Source organism: Scylla paramamosain, chromosome 9 (assembly GCF_035594125.1).
Source record: "Scylla paramamosain isolate STU-SP2022 chromosome 9, ASM3559412v1, whole genome shotgun sequence".
In the NCBI taxonomy this organism is placed as follows: Eukaryota; Metazoa; Arthropoda; class Malacostraca; order Decapoda; family Portunidae; genus Scylla; species Scylla paramamosain.
The window spans coordinates 3,594,370-3,611,478 of NC_087159.1; the positions used below are offsets into that span (position 1 = coordinate 3,594,370).

Here is a 17,109-nt window from a genome sequence, read left to right on the forward strand (position 1 = left end):
TGGGGAGAGAGGAGATAAAAGAGAGAGACGCAGTGAGACACGAGGAGGCGTCTGTCTGTCTCTGTCTGGTGAAGGTGTAATGTGATGCCATTGACACAAGGCTGCCAAGTAATTAATTCCTTTGGGAGGTGCTTGCTCTCCACGCCCCCAAGCTCCACCCAACACAGCCACCGCCCCCTCGACGCCTCCCTTTCCCCACCTTCACCGACAGTTCCCTTCGACGTCTTCCCTTCACTATCACTGCCCCTTTGACGCTTCCCCTTCACTGCCACTGGCCTTTCAACGCCTCCCCTTCTTCATCACACCCGCTTCGACGTTTCCCCTTCACCACCACTGCCCCTCGACGCCTCCCCTTCACCGCCACTGCCCCTCGACGCCTCCAATCCCTTTATCCCTCCACCTCCCCTTCAACCGGTGAATACATCCCTTCAGCTAGTCACGATGAACGACCCTCCCGCCCCGAGCGAAGGGAAATTAAGTCTGCATTCACCGTCGTGTTCCAGGCACTTCCCGGGGCGGCCTTCGAGGAAACTTGACCGGAATGAAGGCTGAAGTCTGAGAAGCGCCGCTAGATTCATGCGAAGTCTGATGAGTTGTGAAGCGAGACATAATGACGGGATGGAAAAATAAACACTAGCAAACACACAGGAAGGTTTCATGCTACACAAACATACACACACACACACACACACACACACACACAATGTCCACTCTGCCCACCCCTTTCCTCTCCGCACGGACACACGTGAGAGGATGGACGCAAAATAGACAGTTCAAGGAGACGAATCCACGCCGCCACAGCTCCACGCGGACACCTGTAACTGGCCTGACGCTCTCCACACACACACACACACAATCACTGCCAAGACACTTCCTTTTCAAATCAATCAAGCTTTCACAAAATTCACGGTCTTAATGCATGGACGACAACAACAACAACAACAACAACAACAAGATACACTACCACCACCATCACAACTATAGGAACAATAAAGACAAGAACGAGACCAATAACCCTCTCTCTCTCTCTCTCTCTCTCTCTCTCTCTCTCTCTCTCTCTCTCTCTCTCTCTCTCTCTCTTCCGAAGTCTCCCAGCTCGTCTTCGTCCTTCCATCCTTTCTTTCTCTCTTCCTTTGCGCGGCTTTTGTCTCGCACGCCGCGTCCTCGTTTTTTGTGAGCTGCCAATGAGTCCCCCTTACCTGCAGGCGAGCGAGGACGAAGGCATAGGGCGAGGAAGAGAAGACACGAAGAGAAGAGACGCGTAGGGAGATGGTAGGTGAAAGATACCAGAAGAGACGGAGAGAGGGAGAGAGATGGAAGGTACAGGTGAATGAGGAGTCAGAGAGGGAGAAAGAATAGGAGCAAGAGGGGAAAACAAACAGAGGAGAGAGAAAGGAATGGGTAGGAAGAGAGAGATGCGCTCCCCCTCACTCTCTCTCTCCCTCTTTCTCTCCCACGCCGCCATCCCCCCCTCCCCCCCGGCCATTCCCATCCTCCCAAACACAACTTCCACAACGTCTGCAGGAATATTTGGCGAGAGAAGTGATTTCCCAGCGGAGGGCGCGCCGACTACTACTACAAGTTTCCTCTCCTCCTTCTCCTCCTCCTCCTCCTCCTCCTCCTCCTCCTCCTCCTCCTCTCTCCCTCCCTTCCTCATACCATTCCTCTCTCTCTCTCGTCTCCCTTCCTCCCTCCCTCCCTCACTCCCTCGCGAAGAAGGTCGCCGCTGGAGTGACGCTTCAACATGTAACCTGACAGAGGGGCAGACGAAGTAGGAAGGGCATGGTTTTAATGATGATGATGATGATGATGATGATGACGATAATAATAATAATAATAATAATAATAATAATAATAATATAATAATAATAATAATAATCTTTTTTCCCTCACTCTTATTACGACACGACCTTTTTTTGTAGCATATTTCACGTAGTTTTATCGTTATCAGTATAATTCCGCTGGTGGTGGTGGTGGTGGTGGTGGTGGTGAGGAGTTGCCGCCACCACCGCCGCTAATATTACAGGTGCAGCGAGGGCCCGTCAGTGGCTCCTGTATGCAAGGAATTTAATATCCATCTCTGGACTATCTCATCAAGCGATGGCTTTAATGACACTACCTTGTCTTTGTGCCACTCCTCCTCCTCCTCCTCCTCCTCCTCCTCCTCCTCCTTCTCTCCACTTGTCCCGTCTAAACCCTCTCCTTTCCTTCCACCTTAAACCCTCAACTGCTTCTCCTTGTCTCCTCATTCTTCCTTTATCTCATCTTTCATAATAACATCCTCATTCTCCTCCTTTTCCTCCTTTTTTTTTCTTTCCCTCTTCTTCTTCTTCCTCATATTTCCATCTACACTGTTGTCTTGCTTTAAAATATTAGTTTTTTTTTTTTTATCTGAGTTATTCTGCCTTTATATGGACTGATACTACATGCCTCTCTCTCTCTCTCTCTCTCTCTCTCTCTCTCTCTCTCTCTCTCTCTCTCTCTCTCTCTCTCTCTCTCTCTCTCTCAGCTTCCTCATAAATCCTGCAGCTCCCCCCATTTTCACTGCCGCTTTCCGTTTTTTTTTTATATACCTGGACGTGAACCCATAAATCCAAGGCATAAATAAAGAAAATAGCACGGAAAAAGAAAAAAAATGTTGGGGGGGGGGGAATTCTCTGCCAAAAAAGGTGGTTGCATGCTTTTGGCGCAGCGAGGCGCGTCCGGTCGTGGCGTGATATTAGGCCAGGATATTTGGCGTTTCGTGGGATGTTAGCCAATATGATCTCCCCTTTTATTTTTATCATTTCTTTTTTTCTTTTTCTGAAGGGGGGGTGGTGGTGGTGGTGGTGGTGGTGGTGGTGGTGGTGGTGGTGGTAGTAACGCATGTAATTTTCTGAAACTCTGCCCTACTTTTTTTTTTTGTCTGTTTTTTAGTTTAATTTTGCATGGTGTTGTGTAAATGTCAGTGAGTGTGCGTGTGTGTGTGTGTGTGTGTGTGTGTGTGTGTGTGTGTGTGTGTGTGTGTGTGTGTGTGTGTGTGTGTGTGTGTACCTGCTCTCTTCGGAATGAGTGTGTTAATATGCCACAGGGAAGACAGTAGCGGAGGCTGACAGCAGGTGTTGGACAGGGGTGGGGAAGGCTGGGAAGGAGAAGGGGAGGAGAGGGTGGGATGGCGGATGGGGTGATTACTAGGGAATCGCGGAGGAGGAGGAGGAGGAGGAGGAGGAGGAGGAGAAGGAAAGGTGGTGACCAATGATGACAACGGTAATGATGAAGACTGAGACAGAATAGTACAAAAACAAGAACAAGAAGGAATAAGAACAACAAGAACAAGTTAATGCACGCACACAAAAAAAAGACGAATAACACACACACACACACACACACACACACACACACACACACAAAACGACAACGATAAAGACCAAATGATCAAGAACGTGAAAACGAGAAAACACAAACACACACACACACACACAACGAAAAGAAAACGAAAACGAAAAAAAAAAAAAGACCAAAAAGCAGCAGGAGGACTACTCTGAATTAAAACAGTAATGACCGTGTAAGGATCAGCGTCTGGCTGCGGTGCCCCAGGATGCGTTGCGAGCCCCTGGGTGGGTGCTGCAGGTCGGCGACGGCGAGGCACCAAACCCAACGCCAGCGGGAGCACCGGCAGCACCACGCTTATTTATCTTCTTTATTGTGAGCGTTTTTTTACAGAATACTAATGGAGTAACTCTGGAGGGACGGAATGAGATGCGGAGGTATGTGCGGCCGAGGTGTGGCGAGGCGTGCAAGAGGGCGTGGAAGGGAAGTGAAGGGATGAACGCTGCGCTGAACATGAGAGATGGGCACCCGAGGCATGGGTGAAGTAAAGGGAACATGAGGTGAGGAGATGAGGCTAAATTGTGAGGCAGCAGGAGGAAGAGGAGGAGGAAAGTGTGTCCACCGACCATGACGTAATAAAATAACAAAACAATAAACAACATCCTGATTACTTTTCCCCCTAACGGATGCAGTCACCTGGTCACCTACACTGGTAATTATCTTCACCTGTAATTGAATCCAGTACACCTCGCCCCGCCGCGCTAATTGTCACCAGGCCAGTCTTTCTGTGGGAAGCGAACCATCTGCTAATAGACCGCCTAGCACGACCGCCCAGTGACAGCGACGACGACAATAACGACAAGACCCGTATTCGGAAATGGTTTGCTCTCTCATCAGGACTATTTTCAAAGGCCGCAGAGATGATTAACCGGATTTTCAATAAAGTTTTTCCTATTCATAATGTAGAAATCTAGTCAATATATCACTTGAACGCTAAAAAACATCCTTAAAAAACTTGTGTAATTCAACTAGAGGCTTCGGAAAATAGTGGAGGTGTAGCAATAAGTGTTTCAGAATATGCTAACAACGACGACGAGGAGAATCAAGACCACGTCCCCTGCAGCCCTACACGCGCCCTCCCTTCCAGATTGACGTGCAGAGAAGTGTGGAAATACATACCTACATTCATATATCCGCGCATCTCTCGCCTCACTCGCGTCATCACCGTAATATTACTGCAATGGTGAAACGCTCCACTTTAAGAGCGAGTAAAATGTAATGAAAGAGAGAATTAATTAGTGTTATCAAAGGTAATCTTATCATCCTAACTGGAAGAGGACAGAGGGAGGGGGATGTAGGGGGATGGAAGAGGGGAAAGGGGGGTAGGGACTTTTAAACATTCCAGAGCTAAGCATCATAACATCAAGCTCCTCTTCCTCTTCCTCCTCCTCTTCATCCTCCCCTGCTGCACCCAACACCCTCCCCCCAGGTCTTCTTTCTCCTCTCCTCCACTTTCCTCCTACCTCCCTCTCTTCTCCCTTCACTTCCATCTTCCAACTCACTCACCTCTCTTTTCTCTTCTATTTTCCACCCAACCCCATATCCCCCCAAAACCCCCACAACCTCCAACCCCCTCCAACCCCCCTCCCTTCCTCCCCCCGCCGGTAGTTCACTGTTCCCTTCCCCTCAACGTTCATCCCCCCTTTCACCCCCACCCCCCAATGAACGACTCTCCTGCTAAGCCAAGCGTGGACGGTCACCTCATGCACCACCACCACCACCACCACCATTACCGCTGCCACTCCTCAGTTTCACCTCCCAGTATCACCACCACCATTACCACTATAACTCCCTCTTCCCTCACACACCCAGGTAACCATGACACCACTACCACCACCACCACCACCACCACCACCGTTAGTATCGTAATCAGGTATCTGTCATCACCACTTCAAGCACCATTGGTCTTTATTGTTGAAACCACCAGTACTAACAGAAGGTAAAAACAAATTGTTATCTTAATGCTAAAACTGAAAACAATACTACTACTAATGCTGCTGCTACCGCTACTACTGTTAATGCTACTGCTTCTGCTACTATCACTACTCCTCCTATTGTTATTGCTGCTACTACCACTACTATTACGTATAATTATTACAACTATTACTACTTCTACAACCCATAAGGGTAATGATAACGATAACAATAATTACTTCTACTACTACTACTACTACTACTACTACTGCTACTGCTACCACTATTGCAGTTGCCACCACCACCAAACCACTCTCTCAGCAGCAAGCACAGCACGCACAGCCACAAACACCTCAGCTCTCAAGCAACCAAGAGTCCGTGTCCGGAGGTCGTGTTCCCACGTCCCCACGACCCACGACCCTCACTGGCACTCGAGATCCTCCGGTGACCTGCAGGTGGCTGAGGGACGCCCACACGTAATAGGAAGGGAAGGGACACACCAAGGACGAGGAGGACCTGAGGTAGCCGCCGTTCCTTTGTCAGGGTCACCAGGAATGTTGGTGAGAGGAAACAGTGAACAGAGATCGTATTCTTGTAAGGCTTGGGTTGTGCTGATGAGGGGGCGTAACAGTCTTCGGAGCTTTCTTCATTATATACAATTAATGCAGAATGTACAGTAAGTATAGAGGTAAGTACAGAAGTCGGGAAGCTCGCGGCTCAGGTTATGAGGTGAATCTGTCTCGGCGTCTTGTCTCCACTACACTTAATAGTTTCTCTCTGGTGGATGTTGCTTGATTTTTATTTATTTATTTATTTTTTTTAAGCTTTCATGGTTCCAGCTACAGTTTGGCAAGGATGGTGTATCTTATCTTCAATAGGAGAATCTCTGTGGCCTTACACAGACATTATTAGTTTGATTCTCACTTTTCTTTCTCCATTGTTAAACTACCACGAATATAATGGAACATCGTTGAAAATCCCACCAACTTCAACGCGGAGACGAATGAGGCCACAGCACAGTGATGGCAAATAACGTTTAACAAAATCCTTTGAACGGAAAAATACTGAAACACCGAACAACAAGGAACTTAAACAAAAAATATAAGTAAACCTGAACGAACGCAAATTCTAACACTTAAACTCGCATCGACAACAAAGACGAGGATCAGTAACGTAAAATTAAATATACAGCGGTGCTAATCGTTGCGTGTTATCCCGGCGGAGGGCGTGGCTTGGTATCTGCGCCGGGTCTCGGGTCACGGGAGGTTGACCAGCCAGCGTCCTGGCCACACAAACACCCGCCGTCCACAGCAGCCAGTCTCCGTCACGCTTCCCTGCGCCACCATCACAGTAAACGACAGCGCTGGCCGGCCCAATGAGCGTCGCGTTATCGACCAATGCCTTCAAGATAAACAAAATACTGCCCACTGTTGAGGAACGGAGGCCCGGAGGCGACGGTGACCGCTAGAATAAAACAAGGAGGAGAATAGGAGGTGGAGGTGGAGGAAGAGGAGATGGGGAAGGTAGAGGAGGAGGAGGAGGAGGAGGAGGAGGAGGATGCAAGAGAGGTGAGGCAGGAGGCAGCGGAGCGAGACGAACAATAACGGAGGCCAAGAGCAGATTCTTGCTGGGTAAACACTGAGGGAAGCAGCGTTGTGCCAACCCAGCCAGCCAGCCAGCCAGCCAGCCAGCCAGCCAGCCTCACCCACTTCTCCCTTAGCCTGTCCCACCCTACACCTCCCCTCACCTCCCTATCGTAATATCCCCCTCCCCCATCCCTATCTTCCCTCGCTGCTTGCTGGATTAAATCCCCCCTTTACCTACCTCTCCCTCTTCCCCCTGCCCGACCACACGCAGGAGTCAAACCTAATACACTTAATATTCCCATTATTTTCCGCCCGGCACAAAGGCCTGATAAAGCACCGTAATATTAATGCATTATTATTATATTCATAAATCAGGCGGGGGGAGTGCCGGCCGCGTATGCCTCGTGCTCGCGCGTATATATATATATTCACTTTTCAAAAAGCTGAAATTAGATATTATTTTGCTGTTTAAGTGTACGGTAATTCAGTGAAAAATGTGGCAGGTAACAGGAAGCGAGAGAGCAATTACCGCGGACTGAGATATTACAGATGAGAGAGAGAGAGAGAGAGAGAGAGAGAGAGAGAGAGAGAGAGAGAGAGAGAGAGAGAGAGAGAGAGAGAGAGAGAGAGAGAGAGAGAAACAGAGAGAAAGAGACATAGAAACAGAGAACGCAGAAGAAACAGGAGTACTACGAAATGCCAGACACGAAGCAAAGGAAACAGGAAAAGAAGAAAAAAAGTCACCAGGAATAGAGAGGGAAGAAACACACTGGAATACAAATAGAAAGGAGTCAAGCCCATAAAAAAAAAAGGAAAGAAAGGATAAATTAAAATAACATCAAACTACACCAACACAAAATAAAAAAATAAAAATAAAATAAAATAAAAAAAACAGCCTGGCAATACAAACGTAGGAGGAGAAGGAGGACGAGGAGGAGGAGGAGGAGGAGGAGGAGGAGGAGGAGGAGGAGGAGGAGGAGGAGGAGGAGGAGGAGAAATAGGCCATAATGATAACGAGAGACAGGTTAACAAACAACACACGATAAAAAAGAAGCTTGAGAACAGGAAGTGAGAGAAACCGGAGAAAAAAAGATGAAAGCCAGAGAGAGAGAGAGAGAGAGAGAGAGAGAGAGAGAGAGAGAGAGAGAGAGAGAGAGAGAGAGAGAACGAGGTAAGACGAAACGAGACGGAGAGACTGGAAGACAATGAAGAGGAAAACAGAAATATGAGAACAAGACGGTGAGAGAGAGAGAGAGAGAGAGAGAGAGAGAGAGAGAGAGAGAGAGAGAGAGAGAGAGAGAGAGAGAGAGAGAGAGATACACGGCAAGGTATAGAGAGAGCTGGAACACGTGGGAATATAGAGGCAAGAGAGAGAGAGAGAGAGAGAGAGAGAGAGAGAGAGAGAGAGAGAGAGAGAGAGAGAGAGAGAGAGAGAGAGAGAGAGAGAGAGAGAGAGAGAGAGAGAGATCAAACTACCTACAGGGCGGGCAAGCAATAGAGGACCTGACACATGATACTGCCCAGGAACAAACACACTACAAGGGCTCCCGTAAACATCTTCCTCCTGGTTACCTCCCCTTCCTCTCCCCTTCACCCCTATGAGGCAGCGAGGGTCGGGTCGGTAGCCATAGCAATGTGTGGCCACCAATTCTCTGGCCAACTGGTGATGTGCTGTGATGTTCTGGGGTGCTGTGGGGTGTTCTGCTGTGTTTCTAGATGTTCTTAAGTGTTCTGGGGTTGTGTGATGTTATGGGGTATTTTGAGGGTTGTTCTGGGGTGTTGTGTCTGCCTGTCCACCACACTGCAGCAGCACATAACAGCGTCAGGAACAGCACAGCACAGCACGCCAGCAGGGAAGTTATTACTGCTGTACAGAAAATGACATTACTCCTCCGTCCAGACGCTGTGACCCGGAAAGTTGGCATTGTGTGTGTGTGTGTGTGTGTGTGTGTGTGTGTGTGTGTGTGTGTGTGTGTGTAGGTAGGTGGGTAGGTGGGTGGGTGGGTGGGTGGGTGGGTGGGTGAGGGTGTGGCGAGGAAGTTTAAAGCCGCAATCTTGCAGGGTTGGGAAGTTTAGTAAGTTTGTTCCTTCGTTCACAAGTCAGTTTGCAGGATGGCCGCGGGACAAGTGTGTACCGCCACAAGTGAGTGTTGCCTCGTGCCAGACTGATTCCCCGAGCAAACTTTGTAACTTTCATTTGCATAGGTACTGACTTCGCACAAACACCAAAGTAAATAGAAAAAAAAAAAAGCAAATAGACAGATGAGGACATTTCAGTTAAAATAATATGGATAAAACCTTAAAATATCCATCTTTTCATCCTTCTATCATTCTTTACTTAACAATGAACAGCATTTTTAAGCCCGATTCCATGCACACATACAAACAAACACACATACAACAAAACACCCAACTCCCCACCTTGGCAACACTGACGTAATCTAAAACACACTCCGTCTGGAAGAAAAAGTGTTACTAATGCCTGGATGGTCTGTCTTCTTAGCTGGAATTATTTTTTTCCCCCGACACACAGAATTAACAGGCTGCCCTCAAACACGACTCCACATTATTTACCATTACAGCATATGAGAGCCATTTAGCCGCAGATCACGTCGCGTCTTGGCATTCACCGCAGGAAGGCTGGTGATGAAATTAATTATATTCTCTGGACACTCACTTTTTTTTCCCCTCCCTCTCGTATTTTCAACTGCTAGCGGATGACTTGGCGGGATGAACTTCCTGCTTTTAGTACACGCATGGCCAGGAGTCAAGTAACGTCCTGCTTTCGTTGCCACAGACTGTTTGGCATTCCTCATTCATCTTCAGTCCTTTAATGCTCAATATTTCTTCTCCCTTGCTTGCTTTCACTGCCACAGATGTATCTAGCACTATTCAATCATCTTGAGACTTTTTTTGGGTTAATATTTTTCCCTCCCTCGCTTGCTCTCATTGCCACTGACTGTATTTGGCATTCTTCCATCTTCTTAACCACCTACTATTGATTTTTTTTCTTCGTTTGTACACATTGCCACTGTTTCTTTTTAGCATTCTTCATTCACCTTACCGTTTTAATATTAATTCATGGCCTACATTCATTACCATTGACTGTATATAGCATTCTTCCTTCACGCTAATCCTTTTAATACCGAACTTTTTTTTTCTCATAATCACCCAGAACTTGATTTCTTTTTATTAGTGTTAAAGTATGTTGTATTATTTTTATCCCCTCCCCTAAATAGTCAAATTAACCTCAAATTCTCTTTACTTAATGAAGATGTGACACTTCCTTTATATGGACTCTAACCTCATTTGTTCTCATCATAGACTATTTTGGTGGTCAATAAAATCTAATCTACTCGTAATCTATTCATGTGACTATATTTTACAGTCCTAATGTTAACAAAATACAGATCACAGCAGATTAAGAGTTGCGTTCCCCGTGGTATGCTGAAAATCTACCATAAGAACATAGGAACATAAGAAATAAGGAAAACTGCAAGAAGCGACCAGGCTTACACGTGGCAGTCCCTGTATGAAACACACCTACCTATTTCCATCTGTTATCCCCATCCATAAACTTGTCTAATTGTCTACCAGTCATTAGGTTTTTAACGGCACAGCATATCAAAGAACTTACGACCGAAGGGGAAACACTAAACACAGTAGAAGCCTCCTGGTCTCTTGGAAATCTAAGTCACCAGTAATTTCTTTAAGAGCACAGCATATCAAGTGACTTAACGCTGAAGGGGGAACACTAAACACAGCTGAAATAAGAACAGACAATGACTTGACATGACCATAACTCTACCTGCCTACGTGCGTCAGGTGGCGGATGACAGGCGAGCTCAGGTGTCCTCAGGTGTGTTCAGGTGTGGTACATAGAGGTTAGGGGAGTCAGGTATGAGTCTGGCATTTGTGTATCTGGTTTATCATTCCAGCACCGATAGTTTGACTGACTGGAGGTGTGTTTAAGGGATTACATTACATTATTTAGCAGTGACGATGCGAGATGACGTGATAAGTGACGTGACTGACGGTGGGGATGTGAAGGGGTGGAATAGCGGCAGAAGTGAACTAAATGACGTGGTGGTTGGTCGGTCAGTCAGTGTGAATGGCGCGGGTTTGGTATATATGGGCAGAACTCCTCATTAATGCTGGATTTGGGATTATAGGGATTATACTCTCTCTCTCTCTCTCTCTCTCTCTCTCTCTCTCTCTCTCTCTCTCTCTCTCTCTCTCTCTCTCTCTCTCTCTCTCTCTGCGTCGCCCAGCCAGGTAAGAACAAGTAAAAACAAGTAAAAACAGACAATTACTGGTGCTGAAAGAGAGAGAGAGAGAGAGAGAGAGAGAGAGAGAGAGAGAGAGAGAGAGAGAGAGAGAGAGAGAGAGAGAGAGAGAGAGACAGGAGAGAGAGACAGGAGACAGAGACGTTCTCACTTCCCTCACTCCCATGCTAAGTTACGCTCACCTGTGCATGCTAATCAGGTCCTGCGGGAGTCCGAGTGATGCTTGCTGGTCACGGTAAAGGCAAATTTTCCCAGGTGTTCCCTACAAGAAGAAAAAAAAAGAAAAAGAAAAAGTATTGCCCTTATATAAACTGCCACTGATGAAGACTGAAGAATATAACAATACCTACTTATATACATGTTCATTAGACTTTATTTCCCACTGTATAATAATTTTTTTGACAGGATATAAGCACACGAGGTTACAGTGTGAATTTCAGGCTATGTTTTATACAGGAAAGGGTTTACGTGAACTGCCACTAGTGAAGAATATATGACAAAACCTACGTACAGTTTCCTGGACATTAAAGTACATTTCCTAGGATATTATAATTCCTTAGCTGGATATGGATTCACACGTTATGGATTCACACGTTATCACATTATCGATTTAAACAGGAAACGACTCGCGTAAACTCAATGGTGAAGAATATACAACAAGACATGTATATACGTGTATATTCAACTTTATTATTTATAGCGCTATAATTTCCAGGATATGAATTCACACGAGTTTCCAGTTTATACCAGAAAGAAAACAAAACCTATCTATTTACTTCCACACTAAACTATATTCCTGAAGCATCATAATTTCTTAACGAGTACATTCAACTTTATTTTCTATAGCGCTATAATTTCCAGGATATGAATTCACACAAGTTTCCAGCGTCAATTAAAGATAAGTTTATACAAGAAACGAAACAAAACCTATCTATTTATCTTCCACACTAAACTGTATTCCTTAAGTGTCATAATTTCTTAACATGATATGGACTCAAACATGGTTACAGTGCCAATCTAAGGCAATTCTATACGAGTAACGGAGGAAGAAGGGTGGTGTTCTTGTACAAACTATGAGGGAAGGAATCACACACCTAGAGGCAGCACGGGAGGCTTGCTGGAGTTCCTTGGCTTTACAGAAGAGAAACAGGAGCAGCCAAGCATGATACGAGGATTACAACACAAAGCAGGTCTGAGCGCTGGAAAAAGAAAAGACAAATGAATGAGAAAGGTGATTAGGAGACTCAGGCTAAATATAGTACTTACATTTGAGCCTACAGAGCACGTTTCCCACCAATAAGTCTGAATGTAAAGTATATAGTTGTTACATTTGTACGAAGAACAGAGAAGACTCGTGGATAACATTCTTGTGCATACTACGCCATATGATCTTACTGAAGCGCTTGCTTTTATTAAAAACTGTAAAAAACTGAAGAAAAACCGGGAAAATGGGAAAGCTTACGGAGCATTTCGAAAACTGAAACACACGGCAACTCTCAAGAAAACGAAAAAAAAACACGAAAACCAAGGAAAGGCGGAAAAATTCACTCAAGACATCTACACAGCAGCAAAACAAAGGAAAATTACGAATGAAACCCCTGAAAAATTTAAGTCGCTCCCTTGCATACCAGGAAAAAGTTAATGAGACAAGTAAAGGCCTGCGGTATTCTGGAAACATGTGAAGCGAGCCAAGACACGTGTACAACTGCTGATAAAAGGCCGTAAAAAAGGATCATAAAGACGCACAGCTTTGGCATTTCCTTTTCCCTGAGAGCTGAGCAACTGCCTGTGAATTAGAGCCCACGAACTGCTGGTAAGGTAAACACACACACAGACACACGGATAGACACACACGTACAAAAAAGCTTTAACCTAATGCTAAAGTTACACAGCCAAGGGATAGATTTACAGCTCCCTGCCCACGTGACTCGAATGGAAGCAGATAAATCCACGTTGACTTGCTTCTCAAACGTTTACCATGACACCTAATGACTCCAGTGTGATGCTCCTCGCCGTCCAGGACGTGAGGTCATGAGAGAAACTTGAACACGTTAATGAAGTTACAATGGAACATAAAAATAACATTGCAACTTAAATAACGAGACAAAAGCATGAGCAATTAATTTTTAAAGAGTCCAGCTAATGGTCGTGTGAATAACAAAGGAGATTAACCTTTTGGCTGTTAGGTAGTGGCGGTATAGTCCTTTCTGCATCAACTGAACTACCCTAGACGAGGACCATTAGAAGTACAGGCAGTAATAGACATACAGTACTCAATCATTAATTTTCCTGTCTTTTTGAATACTGTAAGCCTGTGTCAGACTACTTTATTAAGATGTTATAACAAGCAAGGAATCAACTGGGGAAAAAAACCGCACTCATTCACAAATGGAAACAGCACAGGACTAAAAATAATCGCTGTGGAGTGAGGCTGTCTGAATCGAGCAAAAATGTCAGGGGAAACACAAGTGGGCAGCTGTGTGTGTGTGTGTGTGTGTGTGTGTGTGTGTGTGTGTGTGTGTGTGTGTGTGTGTGTGTGTGTGTGTGTGTGTGCACGCGGCGGGTGTCCCTTAACAGTGTTCAGGGCCCTCAGGGTTTGCTTACTCTGCCAGCGTCATGTCGAGCAGTTTATTTACACAACGAGAGACAAGACCAAGGGCCAAAGTAAACAAAAAATGCAATCAAAGAGAAAACGAAAAGGGGTGGGGAGAGAAATAAACCCGGCTCGTTCTATTCCTGGGAACTAAAACACAAGCATTCATTCTACACTTTTCATTTTTCCTGTCTTCCTCCCTCAGTTTCATCAGCCGAGACGTGCCGTGTCTGTGTAAAGAGAATATGCAATAAAAAAAGATAAAACTAATCAAGTCAAGGCACTCCAGGAATGTTGTGGCGTTATCTTAAATCTTAAAGACTTACAACCAATAAGGCCAAAGGAGGACACAAGGAGAGAGAGGGCGATGAAAAAAATAAAAAAAGTCCAGATTGAAGGGCAAAAAAATGTTGGATCCCAATGAAGGACTTAAGGAGGCGGATGTCTCACGTGCCTCAGGTGCAGCAACACACACACCAACGCCTCAGGAAACAAACAAACAGGCAAAAAGTACCACAAACAAACATAAAAACAAGAAGTGCCACAAACACACACAAGCAAACAAACAGTACACACACACACACACACACACACACACACACACACACACACACACACACACAAACCTAAGGAACGTCACACACAGACTACACAAACAAAGCCAACTAGGTAAAGAATCATGCGTTAAATAAAAGGTCAAAAAAGGTAGGAAAAAAACTGCATGCGTATTAAGGAAGCGAGTAATTCATTAAAAGCAGAACACGTGTAGGGTAATTCCTTCTAACGAGGCGAAACCAATGTCATGAACAACTCTCTCTCTCTCTCTCTCTCTCTCTCTCTCTCTCTCTCTCTCTCTCTCTCTCTCTCTCTCTCTCTCTCTCCGCCCTTGCTAAATCTTGTCACTAGGAAGACGACGCCGCTGAATAAAAATAATTCCTCGGTCCTTGGAATGTTTATGTGTTTGGAGCATCGCGCGCTAAACAAAACAAAGCAGGATTTCAGACTCGCGGAGGCCGGGTCACAAAAGCTGCGTGGGCTGTATATAGGATGTAAACGAAGGACCACGGGTGCTTAGACGCGGCGAACCTGACCAATAAAAGGCGTAAGGAGTGAATATGATACAGTCCCAAGGCTGCGCAGGAGGAGAGGCGGGGCAAGGCAGGCATCCCGGGCACAGCAAGCAACGAGTCAACAACACTGCAGGAATTTGGTGCGAGAGAGAAAACACTGAGCCGCCCGTTGCAAGCCTGAACCGCGGAGACCTATACTCTCTCTCTCTCTCTCTCTCTCTCTCTCTCTCTCTCTCTCTCTCTCTCTCTCTCTCTCTCTCTCTCTCTCTCTCTCTCTCTCTCTCGCTTGTTTGTGTCTCCCTTTTTGCTTGTCTATGTATCTGTCCTTCTGGCTAGCTGACTCTCTCTCTCTCTCTCTCTCTCTCTCTCTCTCTCTCTCTCTCTCTCTCTCTCTCTCTCTCTCTCTCTCTCTCTCTCTCTCTCTCCGTTGTCGCCCCCTGCCCCCCGCTCCTCCAGCTCTGAATGCCATCGCGGCGTTTCCAGAGGCGTGGGTCGGGATACGTACTCTATATAAACCGAGCACTGACACAACCGCCGGCGGACGACCAGCCATGCAAGGAAGCTTAAACTGACCACCGGCACAGCACACCAAACACCCACCCATTACACCGCCCGCCACACCACACAGCACCACACACCAACACCACCACCACCACACTTGTCCCTCCAAACATCCTGCCCATCCCTCCCCCGACCTCAAAAGCCATCAGCCAAAGGACACGCCAGCCCCCAAACAACTGACCACAAAAGGGTGCGACATACACTAAAAAATAAATAAAATGGTTCGTTCCCGCCGCGACATAACAAAAAGGAGACCCGACTGCGAAATGCGTCCAATATCAATTCGACTTTTTGGGTGGGGAGGGCGGCGCTGGCAGGACACAGCAGAGCATAGCAGGGCCTTGCTGTTGGGGGAGGGATGCTTCAGGTCTCTTGAGAAGGAGGAGGAGCAGGACAACGACGAAGAATACAAAGAGGAGGAGGACGAAAAGAAGGACGATGAGGATTAGGAAGAGGAGGAGGAAGAACTGGAGGAGAAAAAGGAAGAGGAAGAGGAGGAGGAAGAATAGGAGAAGAAAGAGGACGAGGAGGACGAATGCGACGACAGTGAAGAATAGGAGGATAATGACGATGAGGATAATAAGGAGGAGGAGGACAACCCAAACGACGACAAAGACGACAAAGACGACGACGACCAAGACGACAAGACAAACGAAAACAAGATCAAATAAAGAAAACACAGAAAACGACGACCAAAGAGAGAAGAAGCAGGGGAAAGGCGGCGGACTGACCCAACATGCGACAGAGGCAACAGCAGGAAGAACAGGAGCAGGAGGAGGAGCAGGTTAGGTGAGGGAGGCATCAAGCTGTATGTATGTAGCAGGGGAAGCCGGACAAGTGGACAGGGAGCGGCGAAGGGGCGTAGATTGGCGGTGGCTTTGATGTGTGGTGGCCAGGGCTTCGGGACCCGGCCGGCTGGTAGCGACCCCCAAGTGATGCCAGCTTCCCTGATGCTATCTCACTTCCGCCAGCTCCCTCCCGCCCCCATCACCCCCCTCACTCTCTCACTCACTCACTCCCGCCCTGTCTCTCTCTCTCCCTATCTCCCTCCCAGCTGGTGTTATCTTGGTGAATCATACGGCTGCACACACACACACACACACACACACACACACACACACTCTATCATTGTATTTTCAGTTTTGAAGTCCTTCTTAATGAGGATTTATAAAAGGTACAGGTGCAACTTGAAAACAAATGAAAAATAAAATGAAACAAAGTAAAGAAACAAGGAGAAGGAAAAAAATGCCCTAAGAAAGATTGTGTGAAGATTGAAAAAAAAAAAAAAAATGAAGGGAAAAAACAAAGAAAAACATGACCTGGTTATAGTACAGATATAATTAGTACATTATTAAACCATGACAACAGAGAAACGGGACAAGAAAGAAAAAAAGAAAAAAAAACAAGAACACAACTTTGAAGAGTAAAGAACTGCGGGACAAAGAAGAAAAACAAAAAAACAAAAAAATTATAGGAAATTATGGACCTTTGAAAAATACGAGAATAATTAGTATATTATTAAACGTTCTTGATGAGGGAAAAAAACAGAGGGAAAAACAGCAGGATGCGTGGCGCGGGAGGTGATATTACCGCGGCGTGATGGCGGGCGAGGCTGTGTGAGACGCGCTAATTATACCTTCATAAACACGAACTTTATCACTGTCCTTACCTTTTCTGTGTGTGTGTGTGTGTGTGTGTGTGTGTGTGTGTGTGTGTGTGTGTGTGTGTGT

General features: G+C 46.2%; 1 long non-coding RNA gene across 4 annotated transcripts in view; it reads right to left on the reverse strand.

Annotated features, from left to right (window-relative positions):
• The window catches only part of LOC135103406 (uncharacterized), a 180,973-nt gene that overhangs the window by 84,198 nt on the left and 79,666 nt on the right, over positions 1 to 17,109 (reverse strand). For 3 of the 4 annotated variants that reach the window (XR_010270034.1, XR_010270033.1, XR_010270036.1), the window contains exons 3-4: positions 12,250 to 12,354; positions 11,338 to 11,417 (exon numbers count right to left, since the gene is read on the reverse strand). This is a non-coding gene — a long non-coding RNA (uncharacterized LOC135103406). Of the gene's footprint in view, positions 1 to 11,337; positions 11,418 to 11,512; positions 12,355 to 17,109 lie in introns of those variants that run through there. The other variant, XR_010270035.1, reaches the window with a different exon arrangement.